The sequence below is a fragment of the Somniosus microcephalus genome, unplaced genomic scaffold (genome assembly GCF_052327205.1).
Source record: "Somniosus microcephalus isolate GS21.2 unplaced genomic scaffold, FLI_Smic_1.0 unresolved_chr7, whole genome shotgun sequence".
Classification (NCBI taxonomy): Eukaryota; Metazoa; Chordata; class Chondrichthyes; order Squaliformes; family Somniosidae; genus Somniosus; species Somniosus microcephalus.
This window is the reverse complement of record NW_028225185.1, coordinates 18,293,176-18,308,011: the sequence shown is the minus strand read 5'-3', so window position 1 is coordinate 18,308,011 and position 14,836 is coordinate 18,293,176. Positions and strand designations below refer to the sequence as shown.

The window sequence follows — 14,836 nt, the reverse complement described above, 5'->3', positions numbered from 1 at the left end:
CTCTCACCACGACCTCCTTGTTTCCATCTCCAGCACATCGCTTGCCTCAGTACCTTCTCCGGTGCTGCCGATACCCACATCCGCACTCACCGACCTCCCGGTCTGATGTAAACAGGAACAGGAGGAGGCCACTCAGCCCCTCGAGACTGTCCCGCCATTCAATGAGATCATGGCTGATCTGCATCTTAACTCCATTTACCCACCTTGGTTCTGTACCCCTCGATCCCCTTACCCAACAAAAATCTAATCAATCTCAGTCTTGACATTTCCAATTGACCCCCCAGCCTCCACAGCTTATTGGGGGAGAGAGTTCCCGATTTCCACCACCCTTTGTGTGAAGAAGTGCTTCCTGACATCACCCCTGAACGGCCTGGCTCTAATTTTAAGGTGACGCCCCCCTTGTTCTGGACACCCCCCACCAGAGGAAGTAGTTTCTCTCTCTCTCTACCCGATCAACTCCTTTAATCATCTTCAACACCTCGATTAGATCACCCCTTAATCTTCTAAACTCGAGGGAATACAAGCCCAGTCTGTGCGACCTGTCCTCGGAGTTTAACCCTTTTAGCCCCCCGGGTATCATTCTGGTGAATCTGTGCTGTTCCCCCTCCGAGGACAAGATCTCCTTCCTGAGGGGCGGGGCCCAGAACTGAACCCAGTTACTCCAGGCGGGGTCTGACCAGAGCTCGGTACAACTGAAGCATCGCTGCCTCCCCTGTGTATTCCAGCCCCCTCGCGATCAAGAGGGGACACTTCTTATCAGCTTGGACCTGAACCCCTGAGATCTGCACACCCATCAACCAACACTCCACCTCTCAATCGCGACGCATCAAACGCAACATCCTCGGTTACAAAATCTGCCTGTCCGCCTCTCCCCACCCTAACCTCCTCCGAGCCCAACCCGCGTCCGACCGCCCTCCGACGCCGCTCTCCCGTGGGTGCCCGCCCCCCGCCTCCCGTCCTCACCTGCCCTGCCCCTTCTCCCTCCGCCCTTCGCCCTCCACCTCTCAAAAAAAAATACCTCGGCAAGCTGGCTCTTTCGCCAGGGATTTCTTCCCCGCTTCTCCCCTTCCTGCTCAGCCCCCCATCCCCGTGTCCCCTGTGTGATGCCATTCCCCCCCCCCCGCCACCATACCCTCCCCTCGTGCCCCACATAGAAGGGCAGCCTCACAGGGGGCAATTCCACCACACGGTGAACTAGTCAAATCCACCCCCCCACCCGCCCCAACCCTGCCTCGCCCTCCTCCCTCCTCCCTCCTCCGCCACGATATCGGGAAGCGGGCAGGGAATATTTGCACGGACAACTGAAAAAAGCCAGCACGCACGCCAAGCAAAGTCTGGAGATCGCAAAAGATTTACCACCGACCTGTTCTCTTTTACTTTCACCCCGGTTCTCGGCCTCGATTGAAAACCTTCGGAGGCAGGAGCTTGCGAGACGGCAGTGTTTCGAAGCTGAGATTCTCCCGGTCACGGCAGAATGGATCTGTGCCGATTCCTGGCTCCTTCCTCTCTCTCTCTCTCTCTCTCTCTCCAGCTAGGGATTTCGGGACACGGTTTTAGTCTCCTTTCCCCCTCCTGTCACATAAGCAGGCTGCTCCAGAGACTGAGCCGGGAGTCAGAGCCAAGCTCGTTCTGCAAAAGAGATTTTTTTTTATTATTTCCCAGCCCATCTCCTGAGATTCCCAAGAGGAAATGGTTTCCCTCTGTACCAGAAACAGTCCAGAAACAACTCATTATTAGCCGGGGAATTGGCCAAGCTCTGAATTCCACAGCCTACAACATCCAGTAACAAATACTTGAGTCTTGTGAAAGAATTTATTGAATTCTTCAACATTTTAATACAGCAGGAAATAATTTATTAAGTGATTATGTTTCAACTGTTCTCCGAAGGTTCTTTATGTATTTATAGGAACGTAGCAACAGGAGCAGGCCATTCAGCCCCTCAGCCTGTTACACAGGAACAGGAGGAGGCCATTCAGCCCCTCAGCCTGTTACACAGGAACAGGAGGAGGCCATTCAGCCCCTCGAGCCTGTTACACAAGAACAGAAGGCCATTCAGCCCCTCGAGCCTGTTACACAGGAACAGGAGGAGGCCATTCAGCCCCTCGAGCCTGTTACACAGGAACAGGAGGAGGCCATTCAGCCCCTCGAGCCTGTTACACAGGAACAGGAAGAGGCCATTCAGCCCCTCAGCCTGTTACACAGGAACAGGAGGAGGCCATTCAGCCCCTCGAGCCTGTTACACAGGAACAGAAGGAGGCCATTCAGCCCCTCAGCCTGTTACACAGGAACAGGAGGAGGCCATTCAGCCCCTCGAGCCTGTTACACAGGAACAGAAGGAGGCCATTCAGCCCCTCGAGCCTGTTAAACAGGAACAGGAGGAGGCCATTCAGCCCCTCGAGCCTGTTACACAGAAACAGGAGGAGGCCATTCAGCCCCTCAGCCTGTTACACAGGAACAGGAGGAGGTCATTCAGCCCCTCAGCCTGATACACAGGAACAGGAGGAGGCCATTCAGCCCCTCGAGCCTGTTAAACAGGAACAGGAGGAGGCCATTCAGCCCCTCGAGCCTGTTACACAGGAACAGGAGGAGGCCATTCAGCCCCTCAGCCTGTTACACAGGAACAGGAGGAGGCCATTCAGCCCCTCGAGCCTGTTACACAGGAACAGAAGGAGGCCATTCAGCCCCTCGAGCCTGTTAAACAGGAACAGGAGGAGGCCATTCAGCCCCTCGAGCCTGTTACACAGAAACAGGAGGTGGCCATTCAGCCCCTCAGCCTGTTACACAGGAACAGGAGGAGGCCATTCAGCCTCTCAGCCTGTTACACAGAAACAGGAGGAGGCCATTCAGCCCCTCGAGCCTGTTACACAGGAACAGAAGGAGGCCATTCAGCCCCTCGAGCCTGTTACACAGGAACAGGAGGAGGCCATTCAGCCCCTCGAGCCTGTTACACAGGAACAGGGGGAGGCCATTCAGCCCCTCGAGCCTGCTACACAGGAACAGGAGGAGGTCATTCAGCCCCTCAGCCTGATACACAGGAACAGGAGGAGGCCATTCAGCCCCTCAGCCTGTTACACAGGAACAGGGGGAGGTCATTCAGCCCCTCCAGTCTGTTACACAGGAAGAGGAGGAGGCCATTCAGCCCCTCGAGCCTGTTACACAGGAACAGGAGGAGGCCATTCAGCCCCTCGAGCCTGTTACACAGGAACAGGGGGAGGCCATTCAGCCCCTCGAGCCTGTTACACAGGAACAGGAGGAGGTCATTCAGCCCCTCAGCCTGATACACAGGAACAGGAGGAGGCCATTCAGCCCCTCAGCCTGTTACACAGGAACAGGGGGAGGTCATTCAGCCCCTCCAGTCTGTTACACAGGAACAGGAGGAGGCCATTCAGCCCCTCAGCCTGTTACACAGGAACAGGAGGAGGCCATTCAGCCCCTCGAGCCTGTTACATAGGAACAAAAGGAGGCCATTCAGCCCCTCGAAATTGTCACACAGGAGCAGGAGGAGGCCATTCAGCCCCTCGAGCCTGTTACACAGGAACAGAAGGAGACCATTCAGCCCCTCGAGCCTGTTACACAGGAACAGGAGGAGGCCATTCAGCCACTCGAGCCTGTTACACAGGAACAGGAGGAGGCCATTCAGCCCCTCGAGCCTGTTACACAGGAACAGGAGGAGGCCATTCAGCCCCTCGAGCCTGTTACACAGGAACAGGGGGAGGCCATTCAGCCCCTCAGCCTGTTACACAGGAACAGGAGGAGGCCATTCAGCCTCTCAGCCTGTTACACAGAAACAGGAGGAGGCCATTCAGCCCCTCGAGCCTGTTACACAGGAACAGAAGGAGGCCATTCAGCCCCTCGAGCCTGTTACACAGGAACAGGAGGAGGCCATTCAGCCCCTCGAGCCTGTTCCACCATTCAATTAGTTCATGTCTGATCTGCATCTTAACTCCATCGACCTGCCTCGGTTCCGTATCCCTCAATCCCCTTACCCGACAAAATCTATCGATCTCAGTTTTGAGATTTCCAATTGACCCCCAGCCTCCACAGCTTTTTGGGGGGGAGAGTTCCGGATTTCCACCCCCCTTTGTGTGAAGAAGTGCTTCCTGACATCACCCCTGAACGGCCTGGCTCTAATTTTAAGGTGACGCCCCCCCCTTGTTCTGGACTCCCCCCACCAGAGGAAATAGTTTCTCTCTCTCTCTACCCGATCAACTCCTTTAATCATCTTCAACACCTCGATTAGATCACCCCTTAATCTTCTATACATGAGGGAATACAAGTAGTTTTTGAATTTTGAAAAGGAATACTTTTCCCTTTAGCTAGCTTAGGATCTTACAGCACAGAAGGAGGCCATTCGGCCCATCGTGCTTGTGCCGGTTCTTCGAAAGAGCTCTCCAATGAGTCCCACTCCCCCCTGCTCTATCCCCGTAGCCCTGAAAATGTTTCCTTTTCAAGTATATGTAGCCCTGCAAAAAAAATATTCCCACAGGAGTGGATCGGACTTGACTGTGATGCTGCACGAGGTCAAATAGCTCGTTGAAACTCGATGCCCAGTTTCGCGAGTGAGGAATGGCTATCTGGCCGAGGTAGAGTAGGAGGGCGACTGGTGCCTATGGAGGCCGCGACACCACACCCGAGCCAGCACCTTCAGGAGAGAGGAGTAGGTGGTGGTGGGCGGGGGGGGGGGGCAGAATTTGGGGCTTAAATAAAGCTGTCATATTGTATTGTGTGAGTTCTGCCCCACTCACCTCCACTTTGAATGAGTGGCAGTTATTCATGCGTAAGCGTAGACAGTGATTGCCATCAGGCTATCCGACTTTGGGTGGCATCACAACCAAGCCTGATGCTGTCCTTCCCCACCCCCCCCCCTCAAGGGGTCACAGGTTTAAACCAGTAATAGGTCAATTTAAGTCAAATATTCTTCTTCACAGAGCGAGTGGTCGACACATGGAATGGACTCCCAGATAGAGGAGGGGAGGAGAAATCCCTAGAGTCATTTGAGAACCAATTGGATACCGGAATGGGGTGAGTGTAGGGTTCATCTGGATGAGCATTTGTCCTCCTCTCCTCCCTCCACTACTCCCAGTAGCTGCTGGCACTCGTGCCGCTCTCCCCTCCAGCCCTGTTCCTGCTACGATGGGCCGAATGGCCTGTCCGTGATCGATGCTGGATGCGACAGGAAGGATTTCTGCAAACACGAGGAATTCCCATCCACATCCAGGAGAGGGCGACAAATCCCAGCAGGAACTGGGGTAATGGGGGCAAATCCCAGTAGGAACAGGAGGAGGGGAACGAATCCCAGCAGGAACTGTGGGGAGAGGAGGACAAATCCTAGCTGGAACTGTGGGGAGAGGAGGACAAATCCCAGCAGGAGCTGTGGGGAGAGGAGGACAAATCCTAGCTGGAACTGTGGGAAGAGGAGGACAAATACCAGCAGGAGCTGTGAGGAGAGGAGGACAAATACCAGCAGGAACTGGGGGGGTTAGGACAAATCCCAGCAGGAATGGATGACGGGGGCCGATCCCAGAGGGAACAGGGGGAGGCAACGAATCCCAGCAGGAACTGTGGGGAGAGAATGACAAATCCCAGCAGGAACTGGGGGGAGGGGAACAAATCCCAGCAGGGACTGCAGGGAGAGGAGGACAAGTCCCAGCAGGAACAGGGGTAGCGGAACAAATCCCAGCAGGGACTGTGGGGAGTGGAGGACAAATCCCAGCAGGAACAGGGAGAGGGACCAGATCCAGCAGGAACTGGGGAGGGGGATTGAAAGAAAACACTTGCATTTATACATCGTCCCACCTCTCTCAGGATTATCCCGAAGTGCGGCACATACCATGAAGTACGGTAACTGATGTCATGTAGCCCAATACAGCAGCCATTTTGCTCACAGGGTAGTCACACAAACAGCAATGAGGTGAGTGACCAGAGGGTGATGTTGGTTGAGGGAGGAACATTGGCCCAGGACACCGGGGAGCGCTCCCCTGCGCTTCTTCCAATAATCCCATGGGATCTTTGACCTCCACCTGACCAGAGAGACCAGGCCACGGTTTCTCCTCTCATCCAAGGTATGGCATCCCTGACGATGCCAGTTTCTGACATCGAGGCGAAAATGCTACCATCTGAGCCAAGCTGACGCCTAATGGGAAGAGTACTTCCATCAACTGGGAGAAAGGGGCTGCGAAGGGCAGCCCGTAGCTCAGGGGTAGCACTCTCGCCTCTGAGTCAGAAGGTTGTGGGTTCAAGTCCCACCCCAGAGACTTGAGCACAAAAATCCAGGCTGACACTCCCAGTGCCAGTACTGAGGGAGCGCCGCACTGTGGGAGGGGCAGTACTGAGGGAGCGCCGCACTGTCACAGGGGCAGTACTGAGGGAGCGCCGCACTGTGGGAGGGGCAGTACTGAGGGAGCGCCGCACTGTGGGAGGGGCAGTACTGAGGGAGCGCCGCACTGTCACAGGGGCAGTACTGAGGGAGCGCCGCACTGTGGGAGGGGCAGTACTGAGGGAGCGCCGCACTGTGGGAGGGGCAGTACTGAGGGAGCGCTGCACTGTCGGAGGGGCAGTACTGAGGGAGCGCCGCACTGTCACAGGGGCAGTACTGAGGGAGCGCCGCACTGTGGGAGGGGCAGTACTGAGGGAGCGCCGCACTGTTGGAGGCGCAGTACTGAGGGAGCGCTGCACTGTCGGAGGGGCAGTACTGAGGGAGCGCCGCACTGTCACAGGGGCAGTACTGAGGGAGCGCCGCACTGTGGGAGGGGCAGTACTGAGGGAGCGCCGCACTGTTGGAGGCGCAGTACTGAGGGAGCGCCGCACTGTCGGAGGGGCAGTACTGAGGGAGCGCCGCACTGTCGGAGGGGCAGTACTGAGGGAGCGTTGCACTGTCGGAGGGGCGGTACTGAGGGAGCGCCGCACTGTCGGAGGGGCAGTACTGAGGGAGCGCCGCACTGTCGGAGGGGCGGTACTGAGGGAGCGCCGCACTGTCAGAGGGGCAGTACTCAGGGAGCGCCGCACTGTCGGAGGGGCAGTACTGGGGGAGCGCTGCACTGTCGGAGGGGCAGTACTGATGGAGCGCTGCACTGTCGGAGGGGCAGTACTGATGGAGCACGGCACTGTCGGAGGGGCGGTACTGAGGGAGCGCGGCACTGTCGGAGGGGCAGTACTGATGGAGCGCGGCACTCCCTCAGTACTGCACTGGGAGTGTCGGTCTGGATTATGGGCTCAAGTCTCTGGAGTGGGGCTTTAACTCACGACCTTTTTTAAGATACCCACTGGCCACCCTTCCTCCTCTGGTGGTGCCCATAATGGCGCAGACACTGCCCACTAGCATTCTAATGAGGTGACCTCCTCCTGACCCTGGATGCATTAGTGGCGGTCTAGGCAATAGGGTGAAAATTCGGTCGCTTCGCGCCTCCCCTTAGGGTGCTAATGGGGCGCGGCGTCACTAACACTCCTGCGAAATTCAGCGGGTGGTTAGCGGCCACTCGCGCCCTGGCCGCAAACTTTACTCGCGCCCCCTGACCTACCGCCGGACGTTGTGTCCGACAGGGTCAGGGTGCCGTGTCTGCAGCCGGGGCGGCACGTAGCGCCGCGATATTGAATGGGAGCGCCACAGCAGGGAGGGGGAGTGCTTCCAGTAGCGCCCCGTCTCCTGCTTGGGGCGCTACCATTCAATTTCGGGCGCAGGGCGCTAACTTTTTCAGGGCGAAGTGAGCATGCCAAAGGGGACGCGACCAAATTTTCCCCCAAGGAGTTTCAGATCCCCCCACTAAAATGGAGCCCTCATGGGGGGACTCCCTGTATAGAATGTCCCTGTTGGTGGAACTCCCTCTTTAGATGGTCCCAGTCGGTGGGACTCCCTCTTTAGAAGGGTCCCTGATGGCGGGACTCCCTCTTTAGATGGTCCCTGATGGTGAGACTCCCTCTTTAGATGGTCCCTGATGGTGGGACTCCCTCTTTAGATGGTCCCTGATGGTGAGACTCCCTCTTTAGATGGTCCCTGATGGTGAGACTCCCTCTTTAGATGGTCCCTGATGGTGGGACTCCCTGTATAGAGCGTCCCTGATGGTGGATCTCTCTCTTTAGATGGTCCCTGATGGTGGGACTCCCTATATAGAGTGTTCCTGATGGTGGATCTCTCTCTTTAGCTGGTCCCTGATGGTGGGACTCCCTCTTTAGATGGTCCCTGATGGTGGGACTCCCTGTATTGAGTGTTCCTGATGGTGGGACTCCTTATTTAGATGGTCCCTGATGGTGGGACTCCTTATTTAGATGGTCCCTGATGGTGGACTCCTTATTTAGATGGTCCCTGATGGTGGACTCCTTCTTTAGATGGTCCCTGATGGTGGGACTCCTTATTTAGATGGTCCCGGATGGTGGGACTCCTTATTTAGATGGTCCCTGATGGTGGACTCCTTCTTTAGATGGTCCCTGATGGTGGGACTCCTTATTTAGATGGTCCCTGATGGTGGGACTCCTTATTTAGATGGTCCCTGATGGTGGACTCCTTCTTTAGATGGTCCCTGATGGTGGGACTCCCTCTTTAGATGGTCCCTGATGTTTAGACAGTCCCTGATGGTGGGACTCCCTGTTCAGATGGTCCCTGATGGTGGGACTCCCTGTATAGAGTGTCCCTGATGGTGGGACTCCCTGTATAGAGTGTCCCTGATGGTGGGACTCCCTGTATAGAGTGTCCCTGATGGTGGGACTCCCTGTATAGAGTGTCCCTGATGGTGGGACTCCCTGTTTAGATGGTCCCTGCTGGTGGGACTCCCTGTTGAGATGGTCCCTGATGGTGGGACTCCCTGTTTAGATGGTTCCTGATGGTGGGACTCCCTGTTTAGATGGTCCCTGATGGTGGGACTCCCTGTTTAGATGGTCCTGCTGGTGGGACTCCCTGTTGAGATGGTCCCTGATGGTGGGACTCCCTGTATAGATGGTCCCTGATGGTGGGACTCCCTCTTTAGATGGTCCCTGATGGTGGGACTCCCTGTATATAGTGTTCCTGATGGTGGGACTCCTTATTTAGAAGGGTCCCTGATGGTGGGACTCCCTCTTTAGATGGTCCCTGATGGTGGGACTCCCTCTTTAGATGGTCCCTGATGTTTAGACGGTCCCTGATGGCGGGACTCCCTGTTTAGATGGTCCCTGATGGTGGGACTCTCTGTATAGAGTGTTCCTGATGGCGGGACTCCCTGTTTAGATGGTCCCTGATGGCGGGACTCCCTGTTTAGATGGTCCCTGATGGTGGGACTCCATGTTTAGATGGTCCCTGATGGCGGGACTCCCTGTTTAGATGGTCCCTGATGGTGGGACTCCATGTTTAGATGGTCCCTGATGGTGGGACTCCCTCTTTAGATGGTCCCTGATGGTGGGACTCCCTCTTTAGATGGTCCCTGATGGTGGGACTCCCTGTGTAGAGTGTCCCTGATGGTGGGACTCCCTCTTTAGAAGGGTCCTGATGGTGGGACTCCCTATATAGAGTGTCCCTGATTGTGGGACTCCCTCTTCAGATGGTCCCTGATGGTGGGACTCCTCATTTAGATGGTCCCTGATGGTGGGACTTTCTCTTTAGATAGTCCCTGATGTTTAGATGGTCCCTGATGGTGGGACTCCCTGTGTAGAGTGTCCCTGATGGTGGGACTCCCTGTTTAGATGGTCCCTGATGGCGGGACTCCCTCTTTAGAAGGGACCTGATGGTGGGACTCCCTGTATAGATGGTCCCTGATGGTGGGACTCCCTGTTTAGAAGGGTCCTGATGGTGGGACGCCCTCTTTAGATGGTCCCTGATGGTGGGACTCCCTGTTTAGATGGTCCCTGATGGTGAGACTCCCTGTTTAGAAGGGTCCTGATGGTGGGACTCCCTGTTTAGATGGTTCCTGATGGTGGGACTCCCTGTATAGAAGGGTCCTGATGGTGGGACTCCCTGTTTAGAGTGTCCCTGATGGTGGGACTCCCTGTATAGAGTGTCCCTGATGGTGGGACTCCCTGTATAGAGTGTCCCTGATGGTGGGACTCCCTGTTTAGAAGGGTCCTGATGGTGGGACTCCCTGTTTAGATGGCCCCTGATGGTGGGACTCCCTGTTTAGATGGTCCCTGATGGTGGGACTCCCTGTTTAGAAGGGTCCTGATGGTGGGACTCCCTGTTTAGATGGTCCCTGATGGTGGGACTCCCTGTTTAGAAGGGTCCTGATGGTGGGACTCCCTGTATAGAGTGTCCCTGATGGTGGGACTCCCTGTTTAGAAGGGTCCTGATGGTGGGACTCCCTGTTTAGATGGTCCCTGATGGTGGGACTCCCTGTTTAGAAGGGTCCTGATGGTGGGACTCCCTGTTTAGATGGTCCCTGATGGTGGGACTCCCTGTTTAGAGTGTCCCTGATGGTGAGACTCTCCCTGTTTAGATGGTCCCTGATGGTGGGACTCCCTGTATAGAGTGTCCCTGATGGTGGGACTCCCTGTATAAAGTGTCCCTGATGGCGGGACTCTGTGTTTAGATGGTCCCTGATGTTGGGACACCCTGTTTAGATGGTTCCTGTTGGTGGGACTCCCTGTTTAGATGGTCCCTGATGGTGAGACCTGTAAGGGTCACAAGGATCCCAAGGACACAGCAGGGTCCCAGAAAGCTGCGGATTGCCCGAGCTAAGAAGGGGGCATTTCCCCAGAAACCTGTTTAAACTGTGTGATTTTGAAATGTGTGTGCGTGGTAATTTCTAGTTTAAGCTGAGGGGAAGGTGGGGGTCTCCCAGTTGGGGAGAGGCCATACGAGAACCTCTACCCAGAGTTGGAAGGGGTCCCCGGACCCCGGAAAGGAGGAATTTTTGGATCCCATGAAAAACATTTTCTTTAAAAAGGCAACACATCATTCTCAACCGACAGAACATTCCAGAAGGAAGGGTGAACTGGGGGCCATTAGCATCTAAAGGCCCTAGTCACCCCAACCCAAAACACCAGATGCAACACCTCTACAGGGCAAGAGCTCAACCCAAAACAAACCTCACAAAGAGGGAACAGACTGGTCAGAGCCAGGAGCTTCCAAAAGCCAAACAAGACAAAGGAAAAGGATTAACGGACAATCTAGTCTACACTTCGCACCTACTCACACTTTGAGCACCGGACCGGACACAAAGGGACAGCCATCGCCGGACCATTATTGGTATCTAAAGACAAAGGACTCTCAAGCCCAGATACAGTATAACTGGGGTGAGAATCTCACAGACAGCATGTGCGTGTGGAGGCAGAGTCGAAGGAACGCCCGACGAGAAGGAAGGAAGAAGAAGCCCGCGGACCACGGAGGCATCGGAACCAGAGACCGGAGAGCGAGGGGGGAGAAAAGCGCGCTGTTCCGGACCGAAAGCGTTTTCAAAACCGTACGAAAGGGGACTGTGAGTATGAGCTTTCCTCAATGAGGATCACCCCACTTAGTGATAGGAGGATGGGAGGCTGGTGGTAATAGGAATAGGGTTTAAGGTCATTTTAGTTCGGTTTCACCCTATGTTTTCCCTTCCCAGAATGATTGGTTAAGTTTAAAGTTCTATGTTTAAGGTGCTGTTTTAAGAACTTGTTCAGGTTTAAAGACGTCAAGGAACTTTCAGTGGGAAGTGCTGTGTGGAGTTCGGTACTGAGATTATTGCCTTGCCTGTGTTTCACGTGTCCAAATAAAGTGAGTTGTATCTTTTATCCGGTGTCTGCTTCTGGTTACTGCAATTTGAATCTGTCACAAATGTCCAAGCTGTAATTCGCGTTGTAGAACAGTAGTGGGGGAAGTGGGATTCAAAACCTCACGCCAGTAATTTGGGGGATGAGCTGCAATTGGGAATGAGCAGTTAGATTAAGTGGGACAGGCTGAAACTCTGCCTGGGGTTGTATCTGGTATAAACAACCAAGAAGCACTTACTCAGAGAAATTCTCTGAGGACTGTGATTTGCTATAAACAGTCAAAAGCCCCAAACTCCTCAGGGACTGTACATCAGCCTGAGGTACCCAGGACTACCTGGGTGTAAGATAACCCCCCTTACAGACTCTCTCTTTAGATGGCCCCTGATGGTGGGACTCCCTGTATAGATGGTCCCTGATGGTGGGACTCCCTGTATAGATGGTCCTGATGGTGGGACTCCCTGTTTAGAAGGGTCTTGATGGTGGCACTCCCTGTATAGATGGTCCTGATGGCGGGACTCCCTGTATAGATGGTCCTGATGGTGGGACTCCCTGTTTAGATGGTCCCTGATGGTGAGACTCCCTCTTTAGGTGGTCCCTGATGGTGGGACTCCCTGTATAGAGTGTCCCTGATGGTGGGACTCCCTGTTTAGATGGTCCCTGATGGTGGGACTCCCTGTTTAGATGGTCCCTGATGGTGAGACTCCCTCTTTAGATGGTCCCTGATGGTGGGACTCCCTCTTTAGATGGTCCCTGATGGTGAGACTCTCTCTTTAGATGGTCCCTGATGGTGGGACTCCCTGTATAGAGTGTCCCTGATGGTGGGACTCCCTCTTTAGATGGTCCCTGATGGCGGGACTCTCTCTTTAGATGGTCCCTGATGGCGGGACTCCCTGTTTAGATGGTCCCTGATGGTGAGACTCTCTCTTTAGATGGTCCCTGATGGTGGGACTCCCTGTATAGATGGTCCCTGATGGTGGGACTCCCTGTTTAGATGGTCCCTGATGGTGGGACTCCCTGTTTAGATGGTCCCTGATGGTGGGACTCCCTGTTTAGATGGTCCCTGATGGTGGGACTCCCTGTATAGATGGTCCCTGATGGTGGGACTCCCTGTTTAGATGGTCCCTGATGGTGGGACTCCCTGTATAGATGGTCCCTGATGGTGGGACTCCCTGTATAGAGTGTCCCTGATGGTGGGACTCCCTGTTTAGATGGTCCCTGATGGTGGGACTCCCTGTATAGATGGTCCCTGATGGTGGGACTCCCTGTTTAGATGGTCCCTGATGGTGGGACTCCCTGTATAGATGGTCCCTGATGGTGGGACTCCCTGTATAGAGTGTCCCTGATGGCGGGACTCCATGTTTAGATGGTCCCTGATGGTGAGACTCCCTGTTTAGGTGGTCCCTGATGGCGGGACTCCCTGTTTAGGTGGTCCCTGATGGTGGGACTCCCTGTTTAGATGGTCCCTGATGGTGGGACTCCCTGTATAGAGTGTCCCTGATGGCGGGACTCCCTGTTTAGATGGTCCCTGATGGTGAGACTCCCTCTTTAGATGGTCCCTGATGGTGGGACTCCCTCTTTAGATGGTCCCTGATGGTGGGACTCCCTGTAAAGAGTGTCCCTGATGGTGGGACTCCCTGTTAAATGGTCCCTGATGGTGAGACTCTCTCTTTAGATGGTCCCTGATGGTGAGACTCTCTCTTTAGATGGTCCCTGATGGCGGGACTCTCTCTTTAGATGGTCCCTGATGGCGGGACTCCCTGTTTAGATGGTCCCTGATGGTGAGACTCTCTCTTTAGATGGTCGCTGATGGTGGGACACCCTGTATAGATGGTCCCTGATGGTAGGGCTCCCTCTTTAGATGGTCCCTGATGGTGGGACTCCCTGTATAGAGTGTCCCTGATGGTGGAACTCCCTGTATAGAGTGTCCCTGATGGTAGGACTCCATGTTTAGATGGTCCCTGATGGTGGGACTCCCTGTTTGGATGGTTCCCTGATGCCTCTGCTTTACATTATCAGGAAGTTGCTGTGACCTCACTGCGGAACGTGGATTATGCAACTGCAGGAATCTCCGTGCGATGATCTTGTTGCAGCTCTGGAGGCCATTGTGACACAGCCGGCCCCCCTGGCCAATCGCCGCCAGTGAAACGCGTCACATGCACAGCAGCACCTTTGTGATGTCACGGGCCGGACAATACAGGGGAGCAGAGCCCCAGTCAGATGACGCTCTCCCGGAGCAGTGATTGGCTGCGGCCACTGGCTCAAGAGGTCGGCATCTAATGCTGGTATCGTTCGCGGGAAACCGGGGTGAAAGGTCAAGCCACGTTGCGCAGGACGTCCTCGAGAGTCATAGGAGGAGTGAAGACGAGAAGGTGAATCAGGAAGAGTAAGGATGCCGCAGGAAGTGTGGACAGGGTGGGTGGGGGGGTGAAGGTTTATTGCGTGCGTTGGGGCGGTGCCACCCGTGACCATATGGAACCCGACCCCCAACTCTCTGCCACCGGCGTAGTGGGCACTGTGCCGATAACTGGACATGGGGCGGCTTGTTTAATGTGCTAGAGATCTGCTTTTTATAGTAAGAGAGAACATTTTAGCACAATGGAGGGTCAAAGAATCATCGAATAATACAGCGCAGAAGGAGGCCATTCGGCCCATCGTGCCTGTGCCAGCTCTTTGAAAGAGCTCTCCAATTAGTCCCACTCCCACCCCGCCCCCCCGCTCTTTCCCCATAGCCCGGCCAATTTTCCCTTTTCAAGTATATGTAGCCCTGCAAAAAATATTCTCCCACAGGAGTGGATCGGACTTGACTGTGATGCCACACTAGGTCGAATAGCTCGTTGCCACTCGACGTCCAGTTTTTCCCCTTCAAGTATTTCTCCAATTCCCTTTTGAAAGTTACTATTGAATCTGCTTCCACCGCCCTTTCAGTCAGCGCATTCCAGATCATATGGAATGTAAGAGCAGGGAGGTTATGGTTGAACTGTATAAAACACTAGTTAGGCCACAGCTAGAGTACTGCGTGCAGTTCTGGTCACCACATTACAGGAAGGATGTGATTGCACTAGAGAGGGTACAGAGGAGATTTACGAAGATGTTGCCAGGGCTGGGGAATTTTAGCTATGAGGAAAGATTGGACAGGCCGGGGTTGTTTTCTTTGGAACAGAGGAGGCCGAGAGGAGATTTAATTGAGCTG

The 14,836-nt window shown here is 54.7% G+C and overlaps 1 protein-coding gene across 1 annotated transcript in view; it reads right to left on the bottom strand.

Moving 5' to 3' along the window:
- The window catches only part of LOC147086598 (uncharacterized), a 214,576-nt gene extending 212,877 nt beyond the window's left edge, over nt 1–1,699 (bottom strand). The window contains 1 exon segment of the mRNA XM_085978281.1: nt 1,364–1,699. The gene's annotated coding sequence lies outside the window, so the exon portion shown is untranslated.
- Between the last annotated feature and the right edge of the window lie 13,137 nt (nt 1,700–14,836).